At 35.9% G+C, this 18,391-nt stretch overlaps 1 protein-coding gene across 2 annotated transcripts in view; it reads left to right on the plus strand.

Moving 5' to 3' along the window:
* Positions 1-9,702: 9,702 nt before the first annotated feature.
* The window catches only part of LOC112043712 (uncharacterized), a 70,378-nt gene continuing 61,689 nt past the window's right edge, over positions 9,703-18,391 (plus strand). Inside the window, exon 1 of one of the 2 annotated variants that reach the window (XM_024079236.2) lies at positions 9,703-9,838. The gene's annotated coding sequence lies outside the window, so the exon portion shown is untranslated. Of the gene's footprint in view, positions 9,920-18,391 lie in introns of both variants that reach the window. The other variant, XM_024079239.2, reaches the window with a different exon arrangement.

The raw sequence follows: 18,391 nt of genomic DNA on the forward strand, positions 1-18,391 counted from the left end.
AGACTGCTAATGTCAGTCACGATCCATCTGGATGTAAAGTTCTTATCTATATAAATTCATCAAGTCTAATCACAAGATGGCTACTGTAAACCGTTGAGGATTTTCCTTAACTGTCTCTCGTCTCCATCACCAGACCTCTAATGACAATCACAACACATTTAGATGTCAAGTTCTCATCAATACAAATTAATCGAGCCCAAACACAAGGTAGCTACTGTAAATCGTTGAGGAGTCCCCTTAACTTCCTTCATCTCCATCACTAGATGCCTAGTGACAGGCACAATACATCTAGACATAAAGTTCTCATCAATACACATTAATTAAGTCCAAACACAAGGTAACTGCTCCGTGATTCGATGAGCAGTTCCTTTATTCAACCTTCATTGGCTTGTAGTGCTTTAAAATATTTAATGATAATATTAACAAACACACTCTCTCTCTATAATTTTCGAAAGTTCCCCTCGATTTCTCCAGGATTCCATAATCAGATCCTGACATGATTACTATGGGACCAACTAGAAAGCATACTCTTTCAAACAAAAAAAGAACTTTTCACATTTATACATAAATAAAGATTCCGACGAATTAAAAACTTCCTCTTTTTTTGAAGTCAGTTAAAGATTTAAGAGTATGAAAAGTTTAATGAAAATTGTTGCAACTTGACAACTAAACAACTTCCCAATTCTGGACTAATAGTGTAATCAGTTATCAATAACATTGTTTTAGAAGAAAATAAAGCTCACTACTTCACACGACTCGGGACTCGAACCCACGATCTCGTGTCTAACATAACCTAACCTAACCATTGGAGCAACGAGGCAGTGAGGCAAACTACTATAGATTGTTCGAAGATACTTACATCAGTTGAAGTGTCAGGGCATCACACTGACACTGACAAGTGAGCTGTCACTGCAATCACTACAATCTCATCTCACGGAAAGGCTTACAAGGATTCTGAAAACAGCAGCGGTCCCGCTTTCATCCCGCTTGACTGATTGTTATGTCCCGCCATATTTCTTTTCCCGTATCTGTTTAAACAAAATCAGATAACAAATAATTAACTTGTAGGAGTAGGTCTTTTTATCCTATAATGTTTGTGTACCGCGGTTTTACTCAGGTAGATCATGTTGGCGTAAGAATGGTTTCACTTGGATAGATTACAATATACCGAAAAATAACACGTTAAATTGTAATCAGTATGTTCAGTTCACAACATATCGACAGATTACAATATCGCGAGTGAAATTATAAACTAACGTATTTTACAATTTAACGGTGACAGTATTTGACAAAGGCAGTATTTGTCATGTGTAAGCTCTGCTTAAAAATGGCTATCCATCTAACCATAGTAGGATGCTTGATAGTGACTTTAAAAAAAGTAAACTAAATTCATGTTTGTAAAACTCATTTTCTATGGGCGTTGACCCCGAACGCCCATTACTTACTATTTACACTGCTACCACTTACTACTTTTCGACAACCAAATATATAAATAACTTTAAAAAGTTTAAAAAACTAAAAAACACGCTTCTAGCACGCACTAATAAACTTTTGCGTATTCCTGATAGCAAACCTTTTCATTTGATTTCCACATCATGGGAGTGGATTTCAAACAGCCAGTCCGCCATCTTGGGGAGGCCGCCATATTGGATTTGTAATGTCGTTAATTAGTTAGTCATGTATTGTCATCAGAATTAAGAGCGTGTGCAATATTTCATCCTTATCGAAGACCGGGAAGTGGGTCAAATTAAGATTTCAAGATTTTCTTATATACATAGTTATAACTTCATATTGGATTTGTAATGATGTTTCTTAGCTAGTCGTGTATAGTCATCAGAATTCAGAGCGTGTGCCAAATTTCATCCTAATCGAAAATCGGGAAGTGGGTCAAATTAAGATTCCAAGATTTTCTTACATAGATAGTTACAAGTGAAGCTAATATAAATATATATATAATAAAAAGAATCACAAAAATTGGTCATACCGTTTTGAACTAGTGTGACTGGATCTACAAATACCGCGACAAGAGATGATCCATCATAGGTTCTGACTAATGTCCTGAAATATACGGATCCTTACTGACTATTAACTTCTTTTAAAAAACTAACAAATTGTTTAGATAATCTGGTAATGTATTAGCTTTTTTTACAAAGACAGGTATTGCAAAAATCGTTTTAACGATGATACACTCCTATATTTTTATTTTCGACGACAGAAAAAGTAGTTCACCCAACAAAAAAGTAAATGTTCATGTTTAGGAAAATTTGTCTTCGTTAAAACGCTTCTGTGAGAGTTTGATCAGTAGAAAAGTTTTAATTGCTATCAAGCGGAGTTGCCATTGGAGAAGGTATGCTTGCAAAGTGTGCATTGGTAGTGAGGACTGTTATTTCATTAAACGTTACAAGTTTTTCTTTACTTTCATTTAATTATACTATAATGAGGAAATAGATACCGAATGTCTGTTCTTTGCATAAAAGACCTATTTTTGAAATTATTTTCTGTCCGTCTGTTATGCACTAATCGAGTAGCATTTTACGCCTTGTGAAATGCTATTGCTATTAGAGAAAGATAAAGTAAAAATTGAATATGTAGGTTTTGTTTCGTAAGGGTTGTGTGCAAAGAAAAAAAGGATACGAAAAAACATCATTTCTTCCCGAATACACACACACCACACGAATATTATTTTTTGTTATATTTTCTACAGAGTCCTTATTTCGATATATGCTGAATATCAAGGCAATCTTACTCGTATGTCCAATATTTTTTACTATTCGTAGTTTGTTTAACCCTAAGAATGATTTTGTTCTATATTTGTTTTTAAAAGAAAAAAAAATATATAAAAATAATGTAAATGTAAATTACAATAAAACAGGTCCTTGACTAACTTGAGTAAATGGTGTATAATGTTCAAGACCCGACAATTGGTTGGCAAAATGACCTCGAAATTTTATTCTGTTGATTTCAGTAAATTGGCTTAAAGTAGTCCTTAACTTCGGTCTACATCTGCTAATTGCTCCCAAACTTGTTTTGGACATAATTTTGGCTAATTGCACTCGCGCACTCGGCACAGCGCCAAATACAAGTCTGAGGTAAGGTAGTCTAAATCGTCATCCAAAAAAAAAAGTTTTTGAAGGATTTATTGATTTAAACTCTGACATTTAAGTAAAAAGACATTTTCACTAAAAAATCTCAGTGCCTTGAAGAACACTTTAAGCCGTCGGTACCGGTCTTTATCATAAACATCTGTTATCGATCGATAAACAGAAATTAAGGAAATTCTATGGTATGCAGGTTTCCTCACGATGTTTTCCTTCACCGTTTGAGATACGTGATATTTAATGTCTTAAAATGCACACAACTGAAAAGTCGGAGGTGCATTAAAATGCACCTCCGACTTTTCAGTTGTTTATTATTACTCATATTATTTAATAGATGTTAAAACAACCAGTAGATCGGTGATTAAAAATTGCTGTTAAGGCTTTTTAATATGATCTTTTTTAATTTAAAATCGTTAAGCGTGCTCGGCTTCTAGATTAACGACATTTAACCGCAACCTTAATGTGTGTAATAATGTTATATTCGTATCAAGAGAGGCATTTGAGCAAAAACTCAGCTTTCACCCCAACATTAGTCTTATAATTTAATATTTTACTATGACTTATGTGCACTTCTTTCCTACCCCTACCCTACTCTACTTCTACCCTACCCCTGTTTTAAGTATTATTACGAATCGTTTGTGTGGGTGTATAGAAAAATGTAGTTATTTTCTTATAATTTGTAATTTTCCTGGTCAATAACGAATACATAAAATCACGAATCATCCAAATTGGTGAAGTCGTTCGAAATTTAATTTCAAGATACATTTTTATTTATATAGATTTAAAAAAAAATATATGAAAATATTTTTTGTGATTAACAACAACTTCATCATAAAAGTTCGAATCTATACTAATATTATAAAACTGAAGAGTTTGTTTGTTTGTTTATTTGATTGAGCGCGCTAATCTCAGGAACTACTGGTCCGATTTGAAAAATTCTTTCAGTGTTAGATAGCCCGTTTATAGAGGAAGGCTATAGGCTATATATTATCCCCACATTCTCACGGGAACAGGAACCACGCGGGTGAAACCGCGCGGTATCAGCTAGTTTCCAAATAAAAATAATTGCGATTGAAAAGAGAGATAAAGCTGAAACTGTAGTCCGTACTAGTAGCTCCAACTTTTACAGCAAGGAATGTAGTTAGCATTTTTTTCCGGTTCAACAGTGGCCAGGGCCCGGAAACTGCGGAAAGCGACTTTTTTTAATCGTTTAACATTCCCGCTCACCGAGCTCCGTGAAACGGGTATTCATTGAAAATCACTTCTTAGCTCCGAATCGTGACATTGATGTATGGCACTGCTTCGTCGGGATTTGAGACGAACGATTTGTTTTATTAAATACCAGCGGTTGCCCGAGATTTTTTTTGGTAAAATCCTCGTAGACGTATTTGGATACTCACACCACGTCCGTGCAGGTTTTCCTCTGTTCAATAAATCAATCAATTTATTTATTTGCAGATATATGCATATATATATATACAGGTGGTCGGTAGATGTAGATGGTAAATGTATCTTGCCAATTTGGCATGCAAATTATTTATTAAGTATTTAATGATTCAAATGACAATTTCACCATTTAAAATTTACATCTTTACAATAATTTTATAAGTAAACATTTTATAAAGCTGATGAGTACCTAATAACATACTAATTGTTATGCACTTTCGAAAAGGGCACATGTCTGAAAGCTTGAAATATTCAAGAATTAAAAAGATAACTTATTTTCCGAACCAGTGTATAATTTTTAAAAGTAACTAAATGTGTTATTTTGTTGTTAATTAAACTTCCAAAATTACAAAATTTCAAATTATTTATTTTAAAATTAATCTAAATATGTTATTAGATATTTAGATTAATTCAAAATTTTTGTGAGTTGTACGTACAAAATATCCGACACGTACCCTTTTCGAAATTGCGTAGTCAATTATGGTTTTGAGGGCCTAGCCAAGTTACAGATCAATAATTTTTCTACAAACTCTAATGTTTCAAAAATTGTTTCGATAACGACAGAGGGTTGGGTAGAATAAATTTGTACTTCTTCCAAGTAGGCCAGTTTCCATCTTAGACTGTATCGTCACTGCAACAGCAGGTAGGATCTCAGTCAAGTTCTAACTTGTCATAGAATAAAAAAAATGTACGAGGATGATATTCGATATAAACAGGTCACGTGATCAACATATCAATTGGTTATGTAACTTGGCTGGGCCCTCATTCGTTATTAGAATATTTAGCTATACCTACGAGTATAATATACTGTACTGTAATATTGAAGATAATGAGTAGTAAGGTAGCTTTTAATTAGTTATTTCAATATTTACTTATCTACTAGTATTTATAAAAAGATGACAGACTTACACATCAACTTAAAGCCCAAACTACTAGAGCTAGCCCCATTAAGGTTCATTTAACACAGCAGCTCTGCAATATGTTAAGATTAAAACAAATTCAAAGCGCACCTATATAGTTAGAAAGTTTAAACAATTTGTTTGACGATGACGGTGCGCTTTGGCGGAATTAATGTCATAAATCAGTGTTGGAGCATGTTTACGAGCTACCAGAGTTAATTCCAGTGTGACATGACGTTTATATTCGTGAATAATTGTCGTTTGTTGACTACAACACGTAGTAATAGTAAATCTAGATGAAATTATTTAGATTCATGGATCTATTTGAATTTGTGACACGATCTAATACTTATTTATTTTTTAATCAATTTAATTACATCATTATCATCATTATCAGTCGATGGACGTCCATATCTGGACACAAGCCTCATGTAAGGACTTCTTAACACCATTGGCCTAGAGTCATCAGCATCAGGTTCCCCGTTACCCACTTGATGTCATCGATCCAACTGGAAGCAAGTGGGGGGATCGACCATCACTGCGTTTTTCAGTAAGTATATATTTACATATTCTACGAGTAACAGTACAAATAATTCCCACTGCTCCCCAGACAGGTCCCTAGTTATGTGTTAGCTTTTTTGTTAACTTGCCTACCCAAAAATGACCATTCCATTCATCTTGCCGTAGCCGTGATAGCCCAGTGGATATGACCTCTGCCTCCGATTCCGGAGGGCGTGGGTTCGAATCCGGTCCGGGCATGCACCTCCAACTTTTCAGTTGTGTGCATTTTAAGAAATTAAATATCACGTGTTTCAAAAAACGGTGAAGGAAAACATCGTGAGGAAACCGGCATACCAGAGAATGTTCTTAATTCACTGCGTGTGTGACGTCTGCCAATCCGCATTGGGCCAGCGTGGTGGACTATTGGCCTAACCCCTCTCATTCTGAGAGGAGACTCGAGCTCAGCAGTGAGCCGAATATGGGTTGATAAAGTTTCATCTTGGATATCCGAAATGACGAAACGCGTTGCCGGCAAGCGGTCGGCGAGGTAACGGTGCGCGGTAAGCTTGTCCGCAAGCGAGGCGTTTCCGTTACGTGTCTGAGGCCTAATAATGACTATTCACCTTTAACATACTCTCCAAGGCACGGGAGTGTAGCATCTTTACCACCGGGCTGAGAATATTTACTGATTTTTTTTAGAAAAAAGCTCAGCATTACACATTTCAATCGAGAATTCGTAACCAGGACTACTCGTTATCTAAATCCACATAGGCTAATCACTGGATAAACGAGCAGACGGAATACAACATTTGTCTAATATACCTCCACATTTCAAACCCTATACATGCGACAGATGACTGCGTATAGGGATCGAAACGCCTACCTTCAGCATCCAATTTCCCGTGACAAATACCAGGAGCCGCGGCCGTGCCAATTTCCATCGGCAAAACCTACATTAGCCTTAAGTGCCCTCTGTCGTCGACTGCGTTTACAAAATAAATCCGGTTCAAGAATAAATTAGGGTCTTTGTGTCGTAAAATTGTCCCCACTTATCCAAAGAAGCCTCGGTCGCAGAATTGCCAGGTACAACCTTTCACCGGCAAATAAACTCGTGATTTACGAACATATCCCAATTCCACGGATCCAAATTCCAAACCTCATGTATACTGTGTCGCGTGTTTACAGTTATTTACACGGGAAGCCAATTTCTGCACAACTCTGTACTATGACATTTTACATAATAAGAAAATTTGATATCTAAATGCATGCCAGTGTGCAAATCAGAGCAAAGGTTACAAACTAAGGTAAAGGAGATGGTCCAAAATTTTATGGAGCCCAGGTTCAGTCATTGTACCCTAGCGGAAAAAAAATTTTTGATTATACAAATCTACGAATTTACTTTAATTCTTTCGAAATAATATTCATTATTTCACAAGAAATGCAACATTGATAAGGGTAATAATGGCGGATAGATGACGTTTTCAATGCAGTAATCGATTTGACGTTTGCTGTCAATTGTCAAGTCGTAGTTGCTATATGGGCGCCATCTTGATATAACTCAAAAACTTGGGTTTTTATTATTATTTTTTTATTTAGTTACATTTATTCACTTTGATATATTTTAATAAAATCCTTGTATTTTTTTAATTTTAATTTTAATGATACGGGGTACAAGAGTGGACCTGAAATGGACCATTTCCTTTAAATGAAAGTTAAATTCCGTTTTATTAATAATAATAATTATGTTCTAAAAAAATATATAGGTAGATTTACATTACTTAAATATTTTAGTTAAGATTAAGTACATGATATTTAAACCGTCCCAGATACAAACGTAAACTTTCATTCATATTACATTATCTCTGTGAAATGCCCAAGAGAACAGCAAAGCTATATTTCTATTATACTTGAAATTTTTTGCGTAATAACTTAAATTGCCTTACGTTTTTACTCGCAACAACACTCAAACCATGAAATACCAAATAAAGTAAAAATTACGAACGTACGAAAAAAATACATAAACATCGCGCAAATACGACATAAACATGTGATCGAGTGGGTGGGGGGTACTAATAGGGTGGGAATGGTTCGTATGCCAAATTCGGGGGTCAGCAAAGCGTGGCCGAGTGCCGGCGTAAGAGATATGTAAAGGCAACGGAAATAATGACGTCCGCCCTGTAATTGGAATGGGCCGTTGCGCTCCAGAGCGACTCGTATATGTACCTAATTTGCATTGAGATCTGTTGATGCACGACGTAAAGGAGGTGCTTGTGGGATAAGTATTCTTCATTGATACGTTGCCTGTTTGATTGTGGTTCTTAAGAACTAAGGATCGAGGACTGGGCGAGGCAAAGGCAATGACAATCATCATTATCAACCCATATTCGGCTCACTGCTCAGCTCGAGTCTACTCTCAGAATAAGAGAGGTTAGGCCAATAGTCCACCACGCTGGTCCAATGCGGATTGGCAGAATTCACACACGCAGAACATTAAATATAACTTTAAATAGTTTAAAAAACACGCTCTTAGCATGCACTAAAAATAATAAATACTGGATTTAAGTCACGTGACTATTTTTTTCGCATTCCTGACAGCAAACCCCTTCATTTGATATCCATATCACGGGGGTGAATTTCAAACAGCCAGTCCGCCATCTTGGGGAGGCCGCCATATTGGATTTGTAATGACGTTTCTTAGCTAGTGATGTATTGTCATTAGAACTTGGAGCGTGTGCAAAATTTCATCCTACACGAAGACCGGGAAGTGAGTCAAATTAAGATTCCAAGATTTGTCTTTCCTACATAGTTAAAGTGATTGGGGAGGCCGCCATATTGGCCATCGCCATCTATAATTATTTATCACATTATTATAAGTCCGTAAATATTCATATGCAAAAGTTATTTATAGTCGAGTTGAAGGTAGTCCTAAAATAACTACCGAAAATGCCACTCGACCGCCTGACGCCGGGCAGTTGGACGTCGCTTCAGTCCGTGAATGTTCGATTTAAATTTTATACTCGTTGTGAACGATTCCAGTTCGAAGAAGTTTAATTCAAGTTCACACAACATAACACAAATTTGTCTTACCGTCGCTGTTACTGAAACGCACGAGCTCGTTTGTTCTTTGAAAAAATATACTCAGAGGCGCAATTATCCGCCCACTTTAATATATTAAAGTGGTCGGATAATTGTGAATCTGAGTATATTTATTCATGATTTACCAGACAAACAGCCGACTATTGAAAACTTGTCTGTTAGCTTAAGGGTTTTTTATTGTACAGTGCTCAGTGAAAGTGTTGTGTGTGCAAGGGTTTTCTGGTGAAGAGGTCATCTGTAGGCGATCAAACGGGTTGAGACCATTGCTAGGTAGGTTTACCTAATTTAATTTTATTTAACTTATCCGAGGCAAACTATTGAACTCCATTCCCAACAGCATCTCGGAAACAGGTGAGATTATTTGTATAGTATTTAGATAAATAATTTACCAGACAAACAGCCGACTATTGAAAACTTGTCTGTTAGCTTAAGGGTTTTTTATTGTACAGTGCTCAGTGAAAGTGTTGTGTGTGCAAGGGTTTTCTGGTGAAGAGGTCATCTGTAGGCGATCAAACGGGTTGAGACCATTGCTAGGTAGGTTTACCTAATTTAATTTTATTTAACTTATCCGAGGCAAACTATTGAACTCCATTCCCAACAGCATCTCGGAAACAGGTGAGATTATTTGTATAGTATTTAGATAAATAATTTACCAGACAAACAGTCGACTATTGAAAACTTGTCTGTTAGCTTAAGGGTTTTTTATTGTACAGTGCTCAGTGAAAGTGTTGTGTGTGCAAGGGTTTTCTGGTGAAGAGGTCATCTGTAGGCGATCAAACGGGTTGAGACCATTGCTAGGTAGGTTTACCTAATTTAATTTTATTTAACTTATCCGAGGCAAACTATTGAACTCCATTCCCAACAGCATCTCGGAAACAGGTGAGATTATTTGTATAGTATTTAGATAAATAATTAGAGAACCTAATAATTACCTATTAAACCTTGACTAAGTTTGTTGTGGGCTCTTCTCGGACCAAGGCGCGTATGGAACCCTCGTAACTTTAATTCCAAGTTTTCGAATATTATTACTACCATTAGATTTAAATTATGACATAATCCTGATATTTTAAAAGTGCTTGTAAACTAAGCCTAATTGATATAAATGAATTTCGAATTTTCAACATTTTCACACTTTCAGCTGATGGAGGACTTTTAAGGACTTTTAAAAACAATGGCCCTGTGCCGATTGCATCTAGCTATATGGGCTTAGATTAATAGGATTAGGTTTTTTGAGTGTGTAATATTATATCTCAAATCAAACAATATGTATCATACGTCATTGAAAAAACATATTTCGTGACTGCATTGTTTTATAATAAGTAAATAAAAATCTTTTTAACCGACTATAATAATTTAGGTTAAATAATCACGAAGTTATGAGGTAACAAACATTAATAAAACACGTCGAATTGAGAACTTTCTCCTTTTTTGAAGTCGGTTCAAAAACAGCTTGACAAAAGAAAACTGAGAAGCTCAATGACCATCATATTAAAATTTTAAAAGTGCTAGTTACAGATTTTAAATTGATATAAGCTTTGTGTAAGAGATAAACGTACTTTTTAGAGTAAAAATAAAGGCATCTATATTACAATCGTGATAATCCAGTGAATATACGTTCTGCCTCCGATTCCGGTGGGTGTGGGTTTGAAACCGGTCCCAGGCATGCACCTCCAACTTTCCAGTTGTGTGCATTTTAAGAAATTAAATATCACTTGTCTCAAACGGTGAAGGAATAACATCGTGAGGAAACCTGCATACCAGAGAGTTTTCTTAATTCTCTGCGTATGTGAAGTCTGCCAATCCGCATCCAGCGTGGTGGACTATTGGTTTAACCCCTCTCATTCTGAAAGGAGACTCGAGCTCAGCAGGGAGCCGAATATGGGTTGATAACGATATTACAATAATATCCAATTACATTGCTGTTTTAATTGCAAGCCAGGGGTCGTGATATTTTGGACAGCATTATTATATGCATATTACAGCGATTCAGTAGTTCTGGAACTTAGCTTATGACTGTTAGAATTATTACGAGTCCCCGGTGTACAATCAACAATTATTCATGAATTTAAACACCGCGTCACTGCTGTAAACTCTGTTAGCAAGTAAACATGTCGTGACATAGATTTATGGTATTAATTCCGCAATCCCGCACCATAATCATTAAACAATCGTTTTAATGAAATGTACCTAATAGATTAAGAGCCGGTGCCACCCGAATCTCATTTTATGAAAGTTGACATTCAGTCTTCTACCATAGGTATGTACGGTAGACAATGGTACCGTAACCGAAATCTTAAACCCTCAACTATCCAAGAATGCAGCCTATATTTTTATTGACGTAACAACGTCTTATAAATTGATGAAGTCAGATGCAAACTCGAAAAAAGATGGCGTCATGTGTCGTTCCCTCGCTCTAGGGTTACCAACTTTTTTTACCAGAAATATAGTATATTCTGGTCTATGAAGATTATTATTTATTATATTGGAGTTTATTGGAGTTTACTCCTTAAGAATCGATTTTTTATATATAAGGCGCCCGGTATGAGAAAAATCCGAGGGGTAAACCAAAAAAACGTAACGCATGTCATTTCATAACTTATTGGAGTTCACTCCTTAAGAATAGATTTTTCATATATAGCCTCCGTTATGAAAAAAATATGGGCAGTAAAATTCGATGAACGCATAGCGTTACCTTTTTTGTGCGCAACCTATTCTGCGCACCTTTCACCGTGCGCTGCCGCCAACAGCGTTCACATGCCTAGCGCGTCCGCACGCACGTGCACGCTGTTGGTGGGCGCGCACGTAGCGCTGCACCTCGCTTGCGCACCTTTCACTTTTCAGGCGTTGCTATTGAAAAGAGTAAACTCCATCCGTGCGTCGGAGCTGACACACACTTTTTTTTTCAGAAAAACGAACATTGTTTTTTGAAAAATGTAATACCAGTATTTTCTTATGACGTTGTCACGTTCAGCTATCGTCAGTAAACCGACTTTACAGATAGCCGATTTTTTTTTCAAAACGAGAAATCACTAAGATTCTTGGCATTTCCTTCTAAAACACCGTTAAATATCAAACTTTATGAGTCTAGCGAATTGTCCAGCGACAGGGTACATGATTTCTCGTGATATTACGTTGAAAATATTAAAAAAAAGTGTTTTGTACTTGAACAATTGAGTGTCCCTTAAAATTTGCTAGCTTCCCAATCAATCACAGTTCAAATGCCAGAGTTACCTATCTATACACAGTAGGTACTATGATAGGAGCCTGATCTGGCAAACATTCACCATTTAAAAAGAGGAAGGTCTGGTCACGTCGGCTCTTTGCCTATAAATACTTTTGCATTTTCGCGTGACGACTGACTGATACGTCAACTGTAGAAAGTCTACGCATGGCATTTTACTTGAGACAAGTTTTATTTATGAATTGCCCTTTTCTTTTTAATTATTAAAAGTGTTGGATAATTAAAGTTTTATCTTCAACATTTATTCAGATTATGCTTTTTCCAATAAACTGGTTTTACATTAGTAGTTTAGAAAGTAATAGCAATTAGCTTTAATTTTTTTTTTGGTAGAATGGAACCATAAAAACATTATGATAAATTGTTCATTATAATTTTAAAATTGTCTTGTTCATTAACTATTGTTATAGTTTTACACGATAATCTTTATGTAAATGTGATGTGTGTGTGTATGTTCGCTATACTTTAACACATAAATTAGGTACTTGTCAGTCTTTATGTTTTCCATTTACGTGTTCAAGGGTACAAAAGAAAAAGAGAACTTTTTTGTTATAAAACCTTGGCTCCGTATGATAGGTAAAATTCTTAAAAAATAAAATTAACAAAAACGAAGATGTAAATGAAAATTGAATTGAGAATTTTGACCTTTTCAAATAGGTTACGACATCTGTAAGTTTACCTAATCCAAGACGAACGAAACAATCAGTAATACTGGAAAGATAAAAGCATCGTCGCCTTGAAATGTTCACGTTTTGCGAAGGGTCCCTCATAAAACTTTATTAGGCGCATTAAGGTCGTGGTTGAATCCTGTTTATGTAATCGCCTCTGGGGACCTTAGGGGGAGAAATATTAGGTGAAAAAATAATATACTTCCAATGTCCGTTCCTGTGAGATTACGTGCCTTAACGCTAATAGCCGCCTACTTTCGATATAAATAGTGTTGGCTTTAGTTTTTTGGACTAGTTACTATAACTTTTTAACTTTCAAATATCTTTGTAGATCGCTAATCCTTTAGATTTAGTAGATTACTAGATTACCGCGACTATAACCACGGGAATTCAGTTTTTCACAAATCCCGCGAGAATCATGGATCTTTTCGGTATGAAAAGTATGCCTGTTAATCCAGAGTAAAATCTATTTCCATTCCAAATCGCTTCAGTAGTAGCGTTTATAATATGAGTAGGAAGAAGGATTAAACGGTTGTATAATATTAAATAATATAACAAGTGTGCACTTGGAAAGTTAATGAAGTGAGAATGATATTTAATTTATTTGATAAAATAAATATTATAAAACTCACTTCGCTGACCCAGTTACTTCAATACTGGAGGATATTACCCGTATAGAGATCTCAATGAGCGTACCTAATACAAATTAGGCAATATAACTAAACTTTTGTATATACCTACATAATAAACTCGCGTTTGACTACAATCATGCTTAATAGTCAAAAGAAACAAAATAACTCACATCTGCTCATATAACTAGGTATACTTACAATAAATCTGTATAGAGGTCAATTCTGTACATGAAATATATTTCCAAAATAACTATCAGGGGGTGATTAGTAATCCATACTGATGCCATAAATGTAATCAGTAAATTTTTTTTCTCTCTGTCTGTCTGTATGTTCATTATAGAAACAAAAACTACTCGACGGATTTTAACGAAACTTGGTTCAACTAATCTTCATATTCCTGGGCAGGTTATAGTATACTTTTCATCACGCTACAATCAATAGGAGCAGAGCAGTAAAGGGAAATGCTGGTAAAACGGGAGAAGTTACTCCATTTTTCCGCGACACAACTGTATGGGCTGGATTAAAGAAGTCTAAGGGCGGATGGCATCGGATAGGAAATCTTTCGTCGTTCAAATTAATGTTGGCTTGTAAAGTTTGATTAGTAATTTATTTTTGTACACAGATTAGGTTTCTTGTTCAAACTTGTTAACTTTGATATTTCGATTTAAGCCAAACATTTCAAACGTTTATTAAAAAAAACAAAACAGAGATAAATCAATCATGGTCTAGTGGGACGTATAACTGTAACAAATTACCAAAAATAGATGAATTATAATAAGTAGAATCGCGGTTGTTCGGTTGGGAGAATGAGAATTAGCCAATGCCTTTAATATTCCACTAAAGTGTTTTTCAGATAGCATGGGTACGGTAACATTTGCCGTTGTTGTTGTTCGTTTAATTTCATTACAATATGCTCGTGAATGTTGCTGATATTTTATTTAATTTCATAATAGAAGCTTTATTAGATTTACTAGCTGACGCCGCGCGGTTTCCCCGTAGGAATACGGGGATAATATATAGCCTTCCTTGATAAATGGGCTATCTAACACTAAAATAATTTTTCAAATCGGACCAGTAGTTACTGAGCTAACAACTAACTGACTAAACAAACTCTTCAGCTTTATAATATTAGTATAGATTAGCTCTCATTTACGTGAGAAGATTTAAATACAACCCCAATATAAAACGATTTGAATTACAAGCTAATTTCCAAGATAATGTATAAATAACAAGATCAAGTTATTCGCTTCTGTTATATTATCCGTGCAATAAAATTCATTAATTTCGCTCAAGACTCATCACACTTTACAGCTTTGTTAAACTCCGCTGCAAAGTTATGGTAGTTATTGCCGGTTCTATCTGCTCTGGCTGCTCCACCTCGTGAATAATTCACTTATTGCTCCCCAAAATGTCTTCGTAATAACCATAAGTCCGTGATTTCAATACACGATGCAAATTTGATGTGAACTGTTTGATTCGATCAGATATGCACTACATACATAGATACGCGATAGCCTAGATATGACCTCTGCCTCTGATTCCGGAGGATGTCGGTTCGAATCCGTCCGGGGCATGCACCTCCAACTTTTCAGTTGTGTGCATTTTAAGAAATTAAATATCAACCTGCATACCAGAGAATTTGCTTAATTCTCTGCGTGTGTGAAGTCTGCCAATCCGTATTGGGCCAGCATGGTCGACTATTGGCCTAACCCCTCTCATTCTGAGAGGAGATTCAAGCTCAGCAGTGAACCGAATATGGCTTGATAATGATGATGCACTACATCAATAGATGTGAGATGACCAATTTAGACCGTGGTTGTGGTAGTTAAAGACCGTGGTTTCGGTAGTTAAAAGTTAACCACACTTTCTGGTACATATTTACTTATAATAAAACTATAACAGGTCAACCTGTACATTGTAAATATTTTGGAAATTTTAGTTGGAAGGCAAATATAATCAATAGACAAAAATATTTATTTTTTGTCTGTCTGTCTGCTTTTTCATGTTTTTTGTTGACCGGCCATCACGTTGAAACTACTGAATGGAATCAAATAGAACTTAACACGATTTGAGACCATAATATGAAGAAGATTATAGGATATTTTTTGTTGCGAAAATAACGGAATTGAATAAAAATCGATAAAGAGGAAGGTTTATTTATATAACTAGCGGACGCCCGCGACTTTGTCCGCGTGGTAATCAATGTAAACTTTCAAGCCCTATTTCACCACTTTCGGGGTTGAATTTAAAAATTCTTAAATCACATAATATTTTGTATTTTTTTATGATTCATGAACAAATTTTTAAAATTTTAACTCTAAAAATGAAGGACTTTCCATACAAACTTTGAACCCCTATTTCACCCCCTTCTATTATTATTTTAGGGTCAAAAAGTACCGTATGTTTTGCTCCAAAGTCCCAGTTACCATTAAATTAAAATTCATCTTGATCGGTTCAGCCGTTTAGCCCTGAAAAGGTAACAGACAGACAGACTTACTTTCGCATTTACAATATTAGTCCAGGAATATGTATATATTATTTTATTTCATTATTTTAGCCCTTGACTACTCTCACCCGATGGTAAGTGATGATGCAATTTAAGATAGAAGCGGGCCGACTTGTTAGGAGTAGGATGAAAATCCACACCCCTTTCGGTTTCTACACGACATCGTACCGGAGCGCTAAAACGCTTGGCGGTACGTCTTTTGCCGGTAGGGTGGTAACTAGCTACGGCCTCCTACCAGCAAGACTTTGACCAATTAAGAAAACTTCAATCTGCCCAGCCGTGGACCGAACCCAGGACCTCCGTCTCGTAAAACCACATACCCTGCGCCACAAAGGCGTAATGCGCTATATACTAGTACGTTATCCCAAATATACGTTATCTTAACAATACGTAACTCTAGCTACAGATTCATTGGTGACGAAAAACAATAGCAATATCTTATGCGTTGCAAAAAATACTCAGTAATAGTAGGACTTCATGTCAGCCTAAAGAGACTTCATGTCAGCTAGTTTCATGAACAGCCTACAGACTGTTGACATGAAAGAATTCAGTATTGTTACCGGATGTTATCAATAATCTGACAGCCGGATACAGTCGGTGACACGTGACGAACACGAAGTCAATATACCAACTATTGCATTGACTAGTCTATAAATACAAGCCTCTCGTGACAGTCGGGCTCACTCGAGTATTACAGCGATAGCAATAGGGTACTAAGTAGATACAGTATTCAAAGTGAAAGTAATTAATTGAGTGATCAAATTAGTGATTAAAAAAATCACGAGTGTGTGCGTGTACGTTACCGGTAGATACGAGTATTTTAATTCTTTATTATATTTCCACGAGACTTTGTTACATTTAGGACGTATTCCATTGTAAACTCAACGCTTTAGGAGCAATACAACCAACATTTTCTTCCGTATCAGTTAGAGAATCGTTTTATTTTCTAGCTGAAAAATTTAAGTAATAAAGTGCCAGGTTCTTATCTGGAAGAAAAATAATTCCGACTTGCAAAATTTATTTAGATAAATATGGTGTTTCAACGTTTAGATATTGTTATAGTTGAGAAGGTACAAATAGCCTTGTACTTTTTAAAATTTCTGTAATTTTATATAACAAGTAATATATATACTAGTATTATAAAGCTGAAGAGTTTGTTTTATTCAACGCGCTAATCTCAGGAACTACTGGTCCGATTTGAAAAAATCTTTTAGTATTAGATAGCCCATTTATCGAGGTAGGGCTTGTGACGACTCTAAGTCTTACATACTTACATACTATATAGGTATAATACAAATTATGCATACTTATGAAAAAAAAAAAGAAGATTTTTATCAAAATAAGCTCAGCACATGAGATTAATGATAAATCACTGGGAAAAATATTATTTGGAAACATTAAATTATTTTTAGCAGATGACGCCGAGAGCGTGTTTACTACTTTACTGGGAGCATGCGGGCTGACGCCTGTGACGCTTTCAGTATGAATAGCTAGAGCAGCTGGCTGAATGCTTGATGTATTCTACTCGTGCTTTTCCATCGTATGATGGAAGCATAGTACGAAGTCGGTTGTTTGGGCGACCAGTAGGGACTTTTATGGAAAATGATGATGAAGCCAGGAGTGTCTTCTCATGAGGGGAACTCCTTGATGCTTAAGAGCATATATGGGAACCTAAAGGTTCCATACAATAATACAAGGTTTTCATAGTTATTGAGTTCTAATGGCATATTATTTATACACAGGGCCGAGCGGCCTATGGTGTGAAATTTGATTTATGAGTCAAAATGATGATTCAGCCAGGAGTGTCTTCGCATGAAGGAACTCCTTAATGCTTAAGAGCATATATGTGAAACTTTACATACTAATGACCTTCTGATGGCTTATTAATTATACACAGGGCCGAGCGGCCTATGGTGTGGAATCTTTTAGATTTCTTTCGAACGCATTACACTCTCTTGAGAGTAATGGATACTCTGAAAGTTAAGACTGCCAGCTAGAGGCTAGGCCTGTTACACTAGTTATACAGTGATGCCTTGTTCTGCTTGATATAAAGATGATAGTGGAAGCTAGGCCTGTATTTATACGGTGTTTACAGTGTGCTTTGCTCTACTAGTCGTCTGACAATCAGTTATCAATCCACTATGTGGAACTCACCCATACACACTTATGTACCAAAAACGATAACCCTCACGAAAAGCGGGGGGGAGGGTCCTGGTTCTTAAATAAACCTAATCTCACCAAATTCAGGGAGAGGACCACCGTCGTTGTGCGGGAGTTGGAGCCAATGACCATCTTTTATAAAAAAGA

Source organism: Bicyclus anynana, chromosome 7 (genome assembly GCF_947172395.1).
Source record: "Bicyclus anynana chromosome 7, ilBicAnyn1.1, whole genome shotgun sequence".
Lineage (NCBI taxonomy): Eukaryota > Metazoa > Arthropoda > Insecta > Lepidoptera > Nymphalidae > Bicyclus > Bicyclus anynana.